Source organism: Ammospiza nelsoni, chromosome 1, assembly GCF_027579445.1.
Source record: "Ammospiza nelsoni isolate bAmmNel1 chromosome 1, bAmmNel1.pri, whole genome shotgun sequence".
Lineage (NCBI taxonomy): Eukaryota > Metazoa > Chordata > Aves > Passeriformes > Passerellidae > Ammospiza > Ammospiza nelsoni.
Window position 1 is genome coordinate 8,553,581 of NC_080633.1, and position 19,195 is coordinate 8,572,775.

The window sequence follows — 19,195 nt, forward strand, 5'->3', positions numbered from 1 at the left end:
GGTGCCAGTGAAAAACAGGGCAAAGAACTGTGGTGAACTTTGGGATGTATCAGGAATACAGCTTGAGTCCTCTGACTGATTTAAAAAATCTTAAGCAACACAGACAGCAATTACAGCTGTGCTAGGAGCTTCATTCCAGTACCAGAAGAAATCTGCAGTACCAATAACATTTTTGAAAGCTTGTCAAATAATTTTCTTAGTTTTTAATTAGCTTCTGCAAGAGGTTGTGGCTTAGAGCTTGGAACAGAGAGCAGGGAGTAACAACATCCAGAGTCTGTTCCCAGCTGTGGAAGTGACAGGAGAGGTGGCTCTGGGCCACTGGCTGCAGCCCCCTGGCCCAACTTGCACAACTGTACAATGGGTAAAATCATACTTACTGCTCAGGGACAGTGTGAGACCTAATTAGAAGTTTGCAAGGTCCTCCAATGAATTGTGTGGGGGAAATGAACAGTATTATCATATGGGTAATGAGCTCTCACAAGACAGGGACTCCTTTGTTCAGAGAAAGCAGCTTTTGCAGCAGCAGCCAAGATCCAGCAGAAGTTTATTAGAGAAAAATAAGTGTTGCTCATCTCTGTGTAACTGAGGATTTATTGCTTTATATTAGGAGGATTTATCTGCAACATATTGCATTCCTCAGAGTTTTCACCTTTAGGGAATGACTTAGGAATAACTCCTTGATGCCTAGTTTTGTAATGAAAATTAACTTCAGCTATCTTATGAATTGTTTATCTTAAGTCTGCACAATCAGTCTGATTATAAAAGTCTAGTGTTATTCAAAAGACTGCAGAATCTCAGGTGAGTAGATGAATATTGAAAAGATACCAGGGACATTCTGCTTTTCTGATTCTGTTCCACTCATGTGCCCATTTCTCATATGAAGAAGAACAAGAGTGTAATTGTATTGCAACTTATTATTGTCTCACAGAAGAAGCAATTACTATATGTATACTAAAAGATCATTAAACATTTCCTCTGGTAGCCATGAATCATGCCAGAAATATATTACTATCATACTGCATTTTCATCACATTCCCCACAAGAAACTTGGTCAACAATTAATTCCAGCAACAGCATAAGAATAGCACATAGCAAATTATATAGTAAATAGCAAATAGAATATAATTTTTTCAGTCATCCTTACTTGCAGACTGAAATGAAAAATGATGTGACAAGAGGCAGCTGAAAGATTGGAATTTCATAGCAGAATAATCTATGCAGAGCTGAGTGACTACAGGGGTGCAGCCACCTGGGTGAAATGTGGGGCTGTGTTGGTGCAGCAATGAGTCCCTGCAGGCTGAGAAGGTGAAGCAATCAGTCCAACCCTCTGGTTTTCACAGCTGGGAAAAAAAATAAACACTGGCATCCCTCCTCCCACCCACTCAGTGCCACCTGTACCAGCTGCTCAAGGCAGAAGCCCCAACAGCTCCAATACCTTGGGGCAGAGCCCTGTGTGCTCACAGTACTACTGTCCAGGACACAAATAATCCTGGAATATTTGGGGGTGGTGGTAAATGGTTCAGTCACTCACTGCTCTGTTTCTCTCTGCTTAGACAGTATTTTCCCTATTTTTGATGCCTTCACCAGTGATGACAGGAAATACCAGCAGGTTTTCTGTGTAACAAGAGGCTACACGCAGCATTCCTACACCTTCCCAGCCTCAAGAGCAAATTGCACAAACAGTGCCAGTGTATGACATTTATGAATTATGTATGAACTTTATGTTGCCACAGGGCCAGGGCAGCCACCAGCCCAGCAACATCAGCCCTGTGCCCTTCCTGCAGCACCTTGCATCACCTGGCTGGGCTGGACTGCCCTGTCTGCCCACACAGCCCCAGCACTGGGGCAACAGGGAGGAGGGAAAGAAACCACTGTGGCCATGGAGAGGCTGGAGAGCAAACACACTCTGCCTCAGTTCCTTTCCCAGGCAGGCAGAGCATCCTGCCTTCCCAGAAAAGTGCTAGTTCAGAATGAAATGTCTGTGGGGTCGGTGGCTGCACCAGATGTGTGGGAGGCAAAGGGAGTCCCGAATTCCAAGGTGGGTGGTAGAGTAAAAGAGGAGAGAATGGCACCAGAGAAGAAACCCCTGAGTCTCTTTAGGAGAGGAGGATCATGAACAGACCCAAAACAGTGTTTTGTGCCCCAGCATCCAAGAGGCAGCAAAGTCTCCAAGGCCCCAGCCTGCCAGAGAGGGCTGCTGTGGCTCGGGGGAGAGGCAAAGAGCAGAGAGGCACTCAGGGCATTCAGGAGAGGAGCTGCTGTGGTTTGTGAAAAATGCCAATCACTTGGTTTTAGAATTTTAAATGTTTAGTAGTAATAAAATGGTTATAAAAATAGTAATATAATTAGATCAATAAAAATTTGGACAATTAGAATTTACGACAATATGAGACAATATAAACAAAGACGTCCGGGTACCTTTTTCTGGGCAAAATAAGCCCCAAAAAGGACCCAAGTTAACAGAGGATTAACCCTTAAAAGCAATAGCCTGTTGCATATTCATACATCTCATACATGATGCATAAATTCCATTCAAACACAGGAGTCTGTGTGGTCAGTGTCAGCTTCTTCCGCTGAGTCCTGACAGCGTCTTCAGGGCCAAGCAAGGTGGGAAGAACTCGATAAGAGAGCAATAAATTCTCTTTCTCTGAAGGATTTAGGTGTCCTGTGGCTGCTATGTTGGTGCAAGTCCTCTCTTTAAAAAAGTATCTTACATAGCACAATTTCTATTTTAACATTATATTATAACCTAAAACTATATTTAACACACTACTTAAGAGAATTAATACAGCATAACTTTCTAACATAACACATATAATATTCATTTCAATATTTGCAAAAAGACAATCATATAATAAGCATTTTTCACATAGTTAATCACTGAAGACTTTCAATTATCACATCCAGTGACAGCGCCCACTTGTTTGCAAGATGTAAATCTCCACCACTTTTGTAGTACAGAATGGGAAAACACTACATTTTTTCCTCCTCTGAAATGTTAAGCAGGACAGCTTGGTAACTCTCACAGCCAGATTACTTAACAAGAAACTGCAGGCAGTTTTGAAATAGGTGTAACACAGTGTGCCAGGGCTCCCAGGGTTCCACATGCATTAATCAAAGACAAGTCAGAACTATGATAGCACCAGAGCCACCGAGGGAGCTTTGCCTGCAGTTGAAGACACACATGGCAGCAAAGTCTTCCCTTCCCACTGTCGATTTCCAGCTCTTTTGCAGTTTGTCATAACTATAAACCTTGTGGCCTTTCTCTGCTCTTCCAGGCGATGTAACCACTCCAACAAAACTATTAACATGAGGCCAGTTTTGCACTAGCATTTCAGCAGAGTTCAGCTGTGATCTGCCTTATTTCTGCGTGTGCATTTACAGCTGAATTCAGCACCTGCAGCGCCTGCAGCTCTCTAGCAGTGTGTTTACCTTGTGTATGTCCATCTGTGCACATGACATGCACACCTGATAGAGGGAAAGCTTGCCTGGATTGCTCCTTTAGTTTTCTTTTGGAAGAAATCACAAGACAATCAGGAGGAAGTCAGCTTGATGCCACCGTGATGGCAAAATCTGCTACTTCAATGTGGATAACAAATGCAATACCTTTCTAAGTGAATTGTAGAAACTCGAGGTGAAAAGCTCTGAATCTACCTCCTATTTTTATCATTCATTCATGGAAAGTGTCCTGTTTATCCCAAAACTAAGACAGTAATATCCACTTAATATAGCAGAGAATGCAGCACATTTCTTCTGTATAACCAGTACTTGAATTTCATGTAATCCTGTTTCAATTCAGGTCAATGTAATGGGACCTATTCCAGATTAACACAGGCATAAACACAGAACTGGAGTTTAAGATGAAGGCCTCGGGGTCCTTCTTTCTGGCTGTTCTACACCTCAGTCTGGAGGATGTGATGAAAGCCAGCTACAAAGCCAAAAAAAGTTTCCTCTTTGTGAGCAGTTAGTGCAAACACTTCAGCAGGCAAGTATTGGGCAATCCCTATGACTCTGCTGATGTTCTGGCACATCTCTGCTTGGAAAACAGACAAGTCAGCATCAGAATGATTTCTGCTTTAACAAACAAAACAAAACCAAGAAAAAAAAAAAAAGCCCCCAGATTATTTGCAGAACAGTTCTTGTAACAAATGCTTTAAAGCAAAAAATAAAAAATTAGCAGGTCAACAGATGAAAATGTGAGAACATTTCTTTTACAGCATTTGCTAGCCTTTCAGTTAGTCTGCTTTTGAAACTAAATGATATTCATCCCTGGAGATCTTTCTTACTACATTCTAGATCTTGAGAAATACATCTTTTCTGTTATTATTATTAATTTTTGCCATTCCTTGGACTTCCACCCTCTGTTCTTCTGACATTAATCACATCCTCATGCAATGTTTACCTGGTGCTTTTTTTATTACATATTTTTGGGACAGTCTGGAACACCCATTGCCTGTTCTTCTAATCTGATGCAACTGCTTGTGGTGTTCAAAGAACATGGGGAGTGCTGACGACAGCCACCCTAGATCAAATCAAAGCTCTTGCTATTCCAGGGTCTGACAACAGCCAATGGGTCAAGAACAGCACAAGCTTGCATGGTGTTCCCTCTAGAATATTTTTCCAGCTTCTAACAACACCTGGTTTAGGAATTTCATGAGCAGAAATGTTGCTTTCATATTTAGGGTATACATTTCTTCTATTTGTTTTATCCTTTTCTATTTGTTTTATCCTTTGTTATTTGTTTTATCCTTTTCTCAGTCCTTATAAAAAACACATTGAAATACATTCCAGATTCTGGGCTAGAAAACTAAAACAAGTAATATTTTAACTGTTATGTAAGTGGTGTCTCATCATCTATGGCTATTTTGTGCCTAATGAAAAGAACAAGACTCTGCTTAATTACATGCAGATTTACAGAAAGCAGTTGGGCTCTTCAGGTTTGGATGTTGGTGATTCAGTGGACAGCTTCTTCCCCTGAGTCATTAAAAACATTGCCTCAGCATGTGGATATTGCTGGCAGTATCAGCCTTAACACTGAATAAAAACACAAAGTTCTCAGCACCTTGAGACTTGGAAAAATAACCAATCCAGCTGGAGCGCTGCTGGCTTTAATTTCCTTTCCCTGCACTGCTGATCTCACTGATGGTCACTTAAATGCTCAGGTTTTGTCCCCAGCTGCCACAAGGACCTGCCCTGTTTGGTGACTGCACTGCTCCATCCATGAGGAAGGTCTACAGAGCTGTACTTGCAGACAATTACTGTGTTCATTAAGATCTCACTACATACTCAGTTTTATGACTTCAGCACCAGCTCTAATTACTGAATGGATTGAACAAGCTAAGCACTCTAGCAACCTGTTATTAAGATTACCTGAAAACACAGCTGAGTCTGGCTATTAGAGGTGTGACCAACTTTGTTACAGAGAAAAAAAATCTAAATGAGAGCAGCTCCTCCCCTTCCATCCAGTCTCACCTGACCTCTGCTGATCTGTCACACCCTTACAATTTTAGCTGAGGAAGATGAAACTACAAAGGAAACCATGAGTTATATGTGATTCAGTACCAGGTCAGTGGGACAAGAGGAGGGTGTCCAGGTTCCTTTATTGGTGAGCTCTGCACAGAAACTCTTCATTTCTGTCACCACACTGGCCATGCTCTCTGGTTAGCCTTGGAGTTGGTTCTGTCAATGGAAAACACATCTTTATGAGCCCATCCTCTCCTGCTAGAAAGCGACTGCCATAAAAGCTGCTGCAAAGCTGGCAGGAGGTGAGTTTGCTCAGCCAGGGCTTGCAGTGTCACTGACCAGGAGCACTCTCACTGCAGTGGTGTCAGCCCAGCAAGGGCCAATAAAATGCTGCTGCCACGGGCATGTCACTCTTGCAAAAACAGGTCATCCAGGAATGCAGGCTGCCAGCAGCACACACAGGCAAGCCAACAACTTGTGGATGTGCCTGGCAGAGTGAGGAAATGTCCTGGGAACCAGGGCCAGTAATTCAGTGGGACAAAGAACCCTGCTACCCCAGGATTGCAATTGCTGGGCTAAGTTCAGTGTGGATGTGACCAATGACATCAATGCAGGACTGGACTCCTGGGACTTAATTCTGCAAGGCATCAAGCCGTCAAGGACACTGCTGAGAGTGCTAGCCTTCCTGAGGAAGCTCAGGAGATTTGAAGAGTCTGAAATTTAAAAAAATAACCTGCTAGTGTAGATGCTTGCTGAAAATGAAAGGCCCACAGAGACAAGGATGCAATGCATGAGTTAATTACTTCTCATCTCCTTTCAACAGAAACATAAATTACTGGTTTGACGAATTGCAAGATTGCAAGAGCACAGCTAAAGAGGAGATAACATCTCTATTCAGAATCTCTTTGCAATAATAAAAGATAGATATAACAAGGCAAATACAAATCTGCAATGTTTTTTCCAATTAAACAATACAAATTAGATCCTTTTTGTTGATATCACTTCAATGAGGAGTCTATTATTTAAACACCTAAATATTTAAAATTTAACTGATGACCTGCATTAAGACCTAAACTCAGCACCTTCTAATTATTTCAAGTAAATACAAGTTCAAGCGCTGAGGGTGAAAAGGAAAACCATTTTGCTGGGAAACACTTGGAACAGGATCTTGCTGTAGCCATGACCAGGTTTCAGAAAGAGCAGCCTTGCCTACAAGCGCAGTGTATCCATCTCCCCCAGATCTGTACTAAATAAATTAAATTAACTAGTAACAAACTGGTTTATTTAAAGTTGGAAATGTCTCCTCTGCTGGTGATCTAAGGAGCAAAGAAGATTGTTTCCTCAACTTCTGACAGCTGAGGGGCTGCCACCGTGGGTCCAGGAGCATAAATAAACTCAGTTTATGCCAAGTCAATGCGGAAGGAAGTGTCGTATCCCCCTGCTGCTGCAGGACTGGCCATGGCAGCAGCCTGCAGAGGCTGTGGAGGGGCCTCCACACAGCTGTGAGTGACAGAGATGATGTGCTGATGAGCTGGAGGGAGCCCTGGAACTGACAGATGTGCAGGCAGCACTGCTGGGATCAATAGAGTCTCCTGCTCCAAAGTCAACTTTGCCCGTGGTGAATGAACTGAGGTCAGTGCATCCCCAGCCTGGTTAATCCTCAAGCCAGACAAGCCAAGCGTAGATAACTGAGAATTGATTTCCCCATTGAAGGGACACACAAATGGCTGCAGGCTCTCCATTCAGTTTATGATCTACAAGGGAAAATACAGCTTTTAATTATTACCAGCGATAAAGAAATATTTATGTTTTTGTTAGGGGAAAAAAAACACCCCACAAAAATAACCAACATAAAAGATAATGAAGAGGTCTGTTTAGGACATGGCTTCTTGTTTGCTGATTTGAAAAGCAAAGCATTGCTACTGTGACAGATGAAGAAGCCTGAGCTGTCTCTCAGAATAGCACACCCAGCATAACTTGACACAGATTAATGGGTAAAGTGAAATTTGAGAAAAGTGAATTTGCACTAGCTCTGAATCCTCCCCTCTTCAGTCTTCTCAGGAGATGAAATAATGTCTGCTGGCATTATCAGATGGACTCAATTAGGACAGGAAATAGGAAACAATTTTGGAAAAATTATGATTCAGGCAGTTTGGGGGGAAAAAATTGTGTTTACCAGCAGACTAGGTCACTAGTGACACTGATATCAGGGTTTGTTGTATTTGCTCTTGGTCTTTAGTTATATGTTGAAAACCTACCCAATGGAACTGTGGACCTAGGAAGAAGAGAATTTTTATGTGTGCTAGTTTGGAATAAGATACCCAGTTTTGGGTGTTGTTCTCTTGAGCAGTTGAGTCAGTGGATCTGTCCCTAACAGCTGTCCAGAGGAGGAAAAAGCTTTGAGGTGCTACACAACAAACTGTAAAGCAACTGCAGGAGACAAATACAACAGGATTTTGTCTATTGGGACCAAATCTTTGTAAAAGACCTAATCTACAAATTTTATACCTCAGTAAAAATTCAGGTTTTGCCTAAAGAGAGGGTTGATCAAATCCACAGCTGTGGGTTTGCACACAACAGAACCTAGGCACATCCCTGCAGGTCAGTATCAGTCTGGGCAGTAAAAAAAGCTTTGCAGCTGCTTTGCCAAACGTCATCACCTCAAGCCTAGGTCCAAATTATTTTATTAATGCTTGGTTTAGGCAGAAGATCTCATCCAGCCATTTCTCTAGGGCAAAGGCCAACCATGCTTCCACTGGTCATAAATACTCCCTGTTCTTGCACTGCTGCCAGTCTTTTTTCCATGCTGCAGAGCAGCCTTTCAAAAAGATTGAGTAAAGTTGTTTGATGGACAGTATTACAGAAAATTAAGTTTTTAATTATTTTTCAGCCAGTCTATATCTGTTCCTGAGGAATGGTTTATTGCAAAAGCAATGACACGCTCCACTGCTTGGGAAGAGTCAAAGACAAGCTGCTGTGCAAGTTTGCTCCTCACAAGGAGTGTGTGTGCCAAACCTTCTCCCAAGCCTTGTTCTCTCTGTTACCCTGGGAAAGACATTGATGGACACACTTCACCTTCAACATGAAATAACAGCAGGCTTTATTCCTGCAGAGAATCCAGATACGGTATGCAGGCAAGAACATTAAAGACATGCCACTAATTCTTACATTATTTATTACAGTGTTGCATCAGTTGAATTAAAATTGAGTTGAATTATCTGTAAAATGTACACTTAGCCTAGATTAAAACATTCATTCCAGATAGAGAAAGTCTTCAAAAAAATTGTAGATTTCCTTTTTTCATTCAGCAGATTTTTTCATGAATGAATCTTTTGGAACAAACCCAAGTTTTTGCTTTTCCCATTGAAATTTATTGGTAAAGGGTATTTCCTAATACAAAGCTAAATGTCAATGACCTCCCTGAGCAAATCAAGATTCGGACTTTACACGTGATTGAAAATTTCAAGTGCAAATTTACCTTTTTCTTGTGGGGAAAGTCATTGGACAGTTAGACATTTCTGACTGGCTGCCAGTCCTAACACCAGACATTCATGACAGAATTTCTCTTGTGAATGGACAACCCTTTGCTTTAGCACATCCAGGCAGATGAGCAGAAGCACAAAATGACAACATTCCTTCCCCAGCCTCATGAAAGCTTCTCTGCTACTTTAATGAGTCTTCAGTAACATCCCCAGACCAAACAACAGAACAAGTTCTTCCTGTCCAGCTCAGATAAGCATTTACAGGACAGTCAAGGAAATACATATAAAATCCAGGTTAGAAAGCTCTGTCCAAACTCCAAGCAAAACCAAATGGAAGTATTGAGAAAACACAGTGTTGGTGTGAAAAAGGTCTGGTGGAGAGTGAGAAACGTCCTGGGATAGTCACACAGAGATCACCAGTTTCCCTAAATGCAGGACCCAGAGAAAAGGCAAGACTTGAAGGAGGAAGTAATTTCCAGGGGCGGCTGCCAGAAGATGAGGACTGGGTGTCCGGGTGTTGTGATTACAGTTTGTTTACACATAAGGAACAGGAAAAACACTGCAGAGGAATAGGACTGGTGAGCACAACATCACAAGGATCACTGTCGGTACGCCGGAGCCTCAGTTGACCTCACAATCTTCTCCCTGCACCTAGCCGGTATCTCTTCAATCCTAGGAGCAATCAACCTCATTACAACAGCAATCAATATGAAACCTCCTGCCCTCTCACCAGTATCCAACTGGGGAAGTGCTACTGGTTTCAACCTGTTTTCTTAATGAAAGGAGCTTTATTTCAGCCTTGCTGCCTTCACTAATATTCACTTTCCTACTTGTCCCATACCTTTCAAACCACTGGACAGTTTTAAAAAACTTTTACAGCTGGATAAAGGTTACTATGAAATAAAGTTCAAGATGTTTTCAGAATGAGGACAGAAGGAGAAACACAGAATCATTTGTATTTTTATGAACTCCAGTTATGCGTGACTGAGGGGAATCCTCAACGTGAGCTTACAGGAATCCACAACAGCAAGTGAAAAGATGCCAACAACATGAAACTTTATAGTCAGTTTGCCATCATTTGACACGAAAACAGGCTGAGTGAGCTCACAGGAAACTACAGAGCACATCCCTGGTGGAAGGGCTGGGTGGTGAGCTGCACTGGGACACACAGGGAGGGCAGAACAGGCAGGGGCACACTGACCTCAGCAGGCTCCACACTGACCTCAGCTGCCCTGCCTCACTCTCCACACTGTTCAGGAGGGGATTAGACCAGGGAACAGATACAGCCAAAACCTGCAGGCAACCTGGGCTGCCTGGGTCACAGGATGGTGACGTGGGGACATCCACGAGCAATGGGATGAACTCTGCAGGAGCAGAGATATGGCTGAGCACCTGGTCAATCAGTGCTTGCTCAGAGGCAACCTGAGCCTTAATACTCACATCATAAAGGCAGACAAAAAGCTGTGACTTGCAGAAAAGGAGGGGGAGGAGTGGAGGAGGGGATGGCTGCACCGTGCTAATCACAGGCTTTGGCACCACAGCTGGTATCAGTGAACCCAGTGGAACTGATGACTAAGCAAGATACCAGGTGGTGTAAGAGAATCAGAGCTTGGCCTTATGGAGGTGAAACTCTCAATTATCCTTGTTTGTTTTTTGAAGACATGAATAAATAGCTGAACCTTGAAGAAATATAGTGAGAAGCTCAAACAAGACAAATAATTGTTAATAAAATAAAACCCTCATGTACTAAAGTTTTTTTTCTTAGTCCTACAGACAGACACACTTCTGTTCAGGTGTGTGTGAAGCAATGGCCCTATGAGACTGTGCAAGTCTTTCAAGACTAGCCAGAGTAAATCCATTCCCAATAAGGTCCAGGCTGTGACAAATAAAAAGAAGCTGAACTAGGTCTACACAAAACCTCAGCTTGGAGTTCAAGTTCCCTTCTCCTCATGCCACAACCATTTTTAGTAACATTTGCTCAAAGAAAGGCTCAATTACCTATTAATAGCCTCTTCAATGATAAATCTTTAGAATCTATGTGTGTGGATATTTATAGTGTACTTTGGAGCTAATGATTATATATGCAATAGTCACCCGATAAGGTTTATGCAAGGTATGTATTTTATATATACAAACACACCTTCCCTGAGCACCACAAGCTTGCAATTTTCAAAACACCTTTAGGTATTTGGACCTACTAATGCTCACTTAGGCAATTTCTACATCTGTGGAAAACTCACCCTTGATATCCAAATGCACTCTGGTAAAAATACCATTTTATTAACAGGGCTAACTGCCACTCAGTGAAGTCCAACAGTTTTGAACTTGCAATCAGTGAATAAGGCAGAGTGAATGACCCCTTTATGGCTGTAATCATGTTGGAAAATACAGTCCATCTGTAATTAGAAATAAAAATGGCCATGACAGTTAAATTAAATCCACTTTATATGGGCTAAACATAAGGAGTGGTTTTGTACTTATCAATTTTATTTAAGCCTTTACATTGCTGGGCTGGTGTAAAAGGCCCTTTATGTCAACAGGAGTCCAGCCCTCTTTGTCTTCTGTGCATGCAAGTATGGCATTGCAAATATTTACCCAATTAGACAGTCAGCTCCACCTGAGTAGGAACAAACAAAAACAACTGCTCACAGCATTCCAGAGAAACAACACAGCACAAGAACAGATTTCTGCATGCAAACACAGGCAACCAGCTAACCATGGAACAACAAACCAGCAGATTCTTAAATGTTAAAAATCAGGGGCAAGCTCTCTTTGATAACCACAAATCTTCGTGCTGCTGATTCAGACATAGGGGAAGTTGTCTGGCTGATTTTTACAGCTGAGATTCCTCCAGTGCATGTGAGAAAATTAAATACAAATTCAGTTGAACAGATGCCCAGGCTGGCTGATGAGAAGACCAAGAGCTTCTCAGATGGGATGCACAGACTTTCTGGCTTCTCAGACAGGACACAAAGCCATTCAGCTTGAGATGTTTTGTATTGGTGCGGGGATACCACTCGTTGGTTTTTCTGAGTCTGGATTGAAGGCACTTGAGACAGTAGTTCATGTTCAGACTCAGGTGTTTATTATTTCTTATCAGTAAAACAATCTCACAACCATGAGTTTGGCAGCTTTTCATTAGAAGGCACAAAATGGCCAACAGTCTCTTGTTCCAAAGTCTTTTAAGACTAAACTATCCAATTAAGAACTGACACCTGGATTATTTTCCCTTTTAACCCAATAACTGATCCCACAGAGCTGCAATGTGGACTTTTCTGCCCAATTACAAAATGCCACCCAAACCCATGAAAATGAAGGAAGAAGAAGCATGAAGAAGAAACCCAGGACATCACCCTGTGCCCTCCATCTTGCTTCCATCCACAACATACTAAAAATCCCAAAACCTCAATTTCTCACCAAGTGATGCACCTACACTACTCTCTATAATTTATTTCACACTTTTGTGGATTCTGGTCTATCTTGAAGTCTGGGAAACTTTCTCCATGAATGAGGGTCAAAGTCAGTGCTGCCCTGGGTGTCAGGGCACCCCAGAGCAGACAGGGAAATATTCCCAGTGCCCTGGGTTTCCACATATTGGTTTCTTGTGTTTTCTCTGACAGGGTTATTGGATTTTATTCCTGGTGTTTTTTCTCTCTTGCCGGACGTGGGATGTTATTACCCAGTAACACCCAAGAGGTTAATGCCTGTCTGCCCTGGGATCTTCCTGCAATCACAGCTTGCAGCCTCTGCAACATCCGTGAAGGCACCAACCTCATCTTTACCAATGCCACGAGCACCTGACTTTGTGAGGCAATTCCCAAACACACCTGGACAAACAGTGAAACCCGGTGAGTGCTACACCCACAGACCATTCTGTAGGATAACAGGGTAGGGACATACAGCTGCCCTCTGACCTCACAGCTCGAGTCTGTCCTTCCTTCCCTCTAAATAAAGAAAGCAGAAGCTTTTGGTACAGTCAGAGGACAGAAATGGGCACTCCCAAGGCCAGCCCAGACAAACTGGGATCTCAGCAGCCTCTGGAGATTCTATTTCCCCCTGCTCTGTCCAAGGGCAACAGCTAAAAGCAACAGCTACTAACTTCAGCACCATCACAGGCATTAATCAGAGCAGAGTGGGCACAGTGCATGATCCTGAACCAAAGATATTGCTGCCCAATGTGTTCTGAACTTCTTCTTCAGCACTCTGCACAAGCAACATCCAAAAATATGCCTGAATAAGCAAATAAAGCTGGCAGCACCAGCTCAGATCATTAATGAGGTTAAGTCTGCCTAGAATTTGATTTGATCTGTTTTAGTACCTATAAAAACAGTAAAATTTACAGTGGCATATTTGAAGCTGCTGTGTAAGGTCCAGTCCTGCAGTGCAGTGATAGCAAGAGTTACATTAGTGTATAGCTAGAACAAATTTGGCACTTAATTAGTCCTTTGAGTTTGCATGCAAGTGGCCTGATCTCATTATTACAAGTCTGTCCTTTTATGAGTAAAAGCTGAAGGGTTTGGCTTTACATAAACACATTTTTCACCATAACCTAGCTTCAGCAGTTTCTAAAGTATCTCTCCAGGCAAAGTTGTAGGCTTCCCATATGCTGCACATTTTTAACTTAAAGTTCAGCTTGGTAATCTGAAACCATGTCTGACAGCAATTTTCCCCACCAAGGTACAGTGAGCTGCATTGCAGAGCACTGATGTAATCACTGACATGGGAAACTTAGGATTTTGCCTGAAAAGCAGCAATATTTACAGTGTAATCATGAAGTTACATGTAAACCGCAGTTCCACACCACATCATGCACTAGCACGTGTGCAGGTTCTCTGGTGCTTTTCCTCTGCACTGCTCTTGCTGCTTGTACGGGCAGCTTTACACTGGAAAGATTTTCCCATTATCCTGCTCAAACCCAAGCCAGCTCCCTGAATATAAATCTCAACAGCATGATGCGGGGAAAAAATCACAGGTAGGTTAGCTCCACATTCTCACATTTTCAGGATGGTAGCCTGGAAGAGGCACTGGCAGTACTTGGGCACTGATCTCTTTCATGTAGTCATAATGTTGTCCTCTAAGATAAGCTACAGACGTCTTAAAGGCTTCTTCTTTTTTTTCTTTTTTTTTTCTTTTTTTAAAAGCAGTGTGAATTGGGCAGAATCATCCAATGAGAAAAGCTGTGGGAAAAAGTGTTTTCCAAATGAGAGGAGCAGCTCTAAAGCTCTTGGCCATTGTGCTCCTGAGTTGAAGGGACGTGAGGATGTGCAGACACAACCAGAGTGTGTGACACTGAGTCTACTCCTGCTCTATTTATAGTTATTGCCATGGGAAGGATGGGAAAGGAAAGGGCAGACCCAAGGAGTTCTGATCTGATTTAGAGCTTGCCCACCCCATCAGACATTGAGGCTGCAGCCTCTGAGGTGGGAACAGTCCTTCTGCTCAACAAAGTGAGGAGAGTTTGGAAAATGAGGATGCTGCAGAGCTCCTTCCTGTCCTCTGTAATCACTCATTCCAAGATGAACTACAGTGTCACTGCATGCCTCCCCCACTATGAAACACCATGAAATCTAAACCCTGAGGTAAGCTGGAGTACCACTTTTGGGGGGTTTCATGTTTAACCCTACAAACTAGAAAATATGAATTCCAGAAGCATCTTCCTCAGGCACATATGACAAGAGTAACTGGGAGACTGCCTACCTCAGAGGAAAAGGGCTGGAATTAAGTGTCATAAGAAGAGGGATGTAAGAGGAAGACAGTTCACAATGCAATCCTTAAGGGAAGTTCCTTTTTATCCTATGTGGGAATGACTGAGTCCAAAGTCCCCAAACAAATGAAAATCATTTAATCTTAAATGAACCATGGACATGCTCTCCTGAACACACACCTTGGAGGTGCCTTTCTGCAAAGGACTAATGTTATGCAAGGACTGGTGATAGAAATGTACCTAGTCTTCTTCTTTATGCAAGAAATGTTTCCACCAAGAAATAAATGCATTTAAAATAAAATGTTCCTATTGTTTGGTGGTTTATCATGATATTTCTGTTTATTTCATCCATTTAGTGTCTAATCTTTAGTCTCTGTCATGACTTGGACTAGTATTATAAAACACAGGCCACTCCCTCAGATGACACTTGACTAGCTACTCCTTTAAAAAGTTATTACAGTCAATAAATTTACCCTCAAGGAAACCTGGTCCATTGTGCCCTGCTCTTTATATCACAGCTAATGTTAAAAAAAAATATGGAAGCATCACTTCTAATCAATATGTTTAAAGGTCTGGACATAGTATAAATACATGTATAAATGGAAATATAGAAAGATTAGAGTATCAACAATTTTAACCACACCTGGCTAGAAGAGCTTGCCTCAGTAATGATGCTCAGGCCAGCCTCACAAACCTACTGTCATCACCAAAGAAGTAACTTTTCCAGCATTATAACCAACAAACAGCATTTTTTCATGATGAAGTTTAGATTAAATCACCACTTTGAATACCAAGTATGAACTCACTGAACTCTCTGCTACATAAATATGCAGAACTGTGCTGATGAATGAAGTCAAAAGCGAGGCAGAGGCACTGCCTTTGTGTCAGGACAGAGGTTCATTGACAGGGAGTCAGTGCCCACAGCTGCATGTGGGATGTTGGCTGGCTAATTATATGATAGTTGTTACATGGATTTATAGACATTTGAAGACAGCAGCCTGCATAGAATTGTTCTTTCTGTTTTGTTCTGGTAAAAGAAAAAGCAGCTAGAGAAACATCGGCAACTAAACAAAAAATGTTCCATTAACATTTGTCACATGCCCACTACAATATTATTAACCACACAAAGACAGGGGTTTGTTTGGATATCTTAGGGTTTAATTTCCATGTTCAAACTCCGACTATTGTTCCTCACCCTCAGATTATGTAAAAGCAGCCAAGTTTTTAAGCTCTGCTCACTGTGGATGACTCACGTTATTATACACTAACCACCAACACACTTTGTTTTCCCCCTTTGTTTTACAAGCCTGAAGTGTTCTGGCTGGAGTTTGCCTTGTTCAGAGCTGTACGTTCTGCATCCTGCCTGTTGTACCCTGTAATCACTCCCTGTCCTTCTCCTTTCAGCTTTTAATGAGCTCCTGCCCTGGGGCTTGAGCAATCTCACAGAAACACCCTGCAGAACTCAGCATACACCTTTTCCTTCTCAGGTGTTCTGACCTCTGAGAAGGAACCAGGACATCACTGACAAGCAGTGTCCTCCAGGGTCTGGTGTCCTCCAGGGTCCTCACTGGGACCAGCTTTATTTAATGTCTTCATTAATGTTATTTAATGTGTTCATTAATGATATAGACAAAGGGACTGGAGCAGCCTCACCAAGTTTACAGATGACACCAAGCTGGTTGGTGCAGTGGCCACACCTGAAGAAGCACCTGGATGAACTTGAGAAGTGGCCCACAGGAATCTCCTGTGGTCTAAGCCAAGTGCAACGTGCTGATCTGGGTTTGGGCCATGCTAGTGACAATCCAGGGTGGAGGAGGAACAGATCAAGAGGGATTTGGGGGTGCTGGTGGATGGGAAGCTGTTCATGACCTGTCCATGTTCACTCACACCCACGCCCTGGGCTGCATCCAAAGCACCGAGGGCAGCAGGGAGAGGGAGAGGATGCTGTCTCTGTTCTGGTGAGACCCCACCTGGAGTGCTGCATCCAGATCTGGGGTCCCCAGATCAGGAAGGACATGGAGCAACTCTGGGAGAGGCCACCAAGATGATCAGAGGGATGGAGCACCTCTCTTACAAGGAAAGGCTGAGAGAATTGGGATTGCTCAGCCTGCAAAAGAGAAGCCTTCAAGGTGACCTAATTGTCACCTTCCAGTACCTGAAAGGAACCCACAAAAAAAATGGAGAGGGATTTTTCACAAGAGCCTGGAGTGACAGGACAAGGGGGAATGGCTTCCCCTTGAGAGCAGGTTTAGATTAGATAGCAGGAAGAAATTCTTTGTTGTGAGTGTGGTCAGACCCTGGCACAGGTTGCCAAGGGAATTTGTGAATGTCCCATGCCTGGAAGTGCTCAAGGACAGGGTGGATGGAGCTCTGAGCAGCCTGGGATAGAGGAAGGTGTCCCTGCCCATGGCAGGGGGTTGGAGCAGGATGATCTTCAAGGTCCCTTCCAACCCACACCATTCTATGATTGTATGATCTGCAGGCTTTGCTGCAGGTTCCTGAGAATTCACACAACTACACTGGAGACCTCTGATAAAGCAAAGAACTCAGGAAGACAGACTGCCACTGATGTCAAAAGATTTTTTGAACTCTTGTACGTAGGGTTGGCATGGGGAATCAAACAATGAATGTCACTAAATCCTTTTATGGAGACACAGGAGATTAAGGCTGAGCATATGACTGGGAAGGTTTCTATTCTCTGTATCAATAGGAGAAAGTCTTGAAGGTGAAAAAAGTCAAAAAAATCTCCAGTGAAGCAGAGGGAGAGCAGTTTTACCCATAAATCAGGCCTTGCTCTGTGATTCTCCACCACTGCCTTCTGAGCTTATATCAGCAGACAGCTCATGTTTTGATCTAGTTTAAGTAGGGAGAAAAATAAATTGTCCAAGTATCCTAAGCTTCCCACACAAGAGGCCCATGAGACAGTGCTCGTGAGTGCAAGCACATTGTCAGATTCCAGAACATTGCAGAATTTAACACAGAAAGTGTGAAAGAACAGGTGAAATTATTTATTTATGTAATGAGCAGCAATGCTGAGTACTTAGAGATTCTGCTGCCTTTGCTAAGGGATGGGATAAAAATAACGATGTCATTAATCTTACAAAGACATGTGAGAGCTTCTTTCCAGAAATAACTGTTAAGCATAAAATTTCAGGCATTAATCAAAGCATGCTGAGGCCTAACCTTCCTTAGGATTCCAAAAAAGAAATGTAAAGCAACAGGACAGTAAAGCAACATGAACAAAGGGGGCATTTAACCTTTATTCTAAGTGGGTAACTTTGGGGAAAATATGCTCAGGGACAGGTTATTGAATAGTTTAGATTTGCACTGATTCAGCTGGTTTTGGAAAAGCTGCAGCAAGTTTTACTCTCTCAGAAGTTGTTCCCTGTTGTCTGAAAGAAACCAGGAAGAAAGAAGGGCACCACCACATGATATCATGAATATGAAAAAAAACCCATATAAAATATTAAAATAAAATATTCTGCAGGAAGTAGCGAAAGAGGCATACCCATGAGGAAAGGAAAAACATAGGATAAAAAAAATTTGCTTAAGAGGTTCTTTCAGGAAGGAAAACTAGCAGATGCAGCACAAGGGAATGTAAACTCTGCCCAAACACTGAAAATATAAGCAAGATTCAGGGGGAGAATTTAAATACAGAAAGATTTAAGATTTTTTTTTTTTTCAAATAAAGTAGAGATGCAGCACAAGCAAGGATGAATTATATTTGTTTCCCATAAGCCAAGTCCAGGAAGAGATTTTGTATAAAGATCAATCATTTTATCTTGGATCCACAGTCCTGTTGATAAATCTCAACGTGAGTGATTCACCAAGAAAGAGTATTTCCCAGGGAATGAGCTCTAGCCCTTATTTAGAGCTGCCAAAGGTGTTCCTTAGTGGTCTGGGGATGCAGATAAATTGTCTGTGTCAATTCAAAGCTCATACACAGTTGCCATGAGGGGAAATGTTAGGTCTGCATGTGATTTCCTGAAACAAATCAAACATTTCTGCAGAGGAACCCATCAGAAGCTGACAATATATCAAGGCTGTTTTCTCTCAAAATAGTTGACTCAAACTTTTTGAGCAGATCCAACTGGGTCAGGGAAAATCCAAAAACAAATGAAGAAAGAGAAATATATTGTGTCTTAAAAAATCTGACAGAAGAATCGAAACAATTTTAGCATATTAAAGTAACACCAAAAGCTGTTTCAGTACAATAAATAGCAATAGAAACTGAGTATTTACAATTCCAAGTACAGAGTACAGTACACAAATACCTTGGTTCAGCAGTAAAGTCTGCAGGACATTAGTGGGGTGATCCCAGTTGGCATTAAGAGAAAAATTCTGGGCTCATCTGTCACTTCCAGCAGTGGCAATAACAATCTGTCCAGCATATTTTCCAAAGGCACTTTGCTCAGCACGATCAGCTATGCTAACTCTCTCCATCCCAGCTGGAAATGAGCAGAGATCAGAAGGGACAGCCATACCCCAGGTTAACTTCACTCATTATATGTGCAGAGAAGACCTGCCTCTTTCCATATCTTCAACT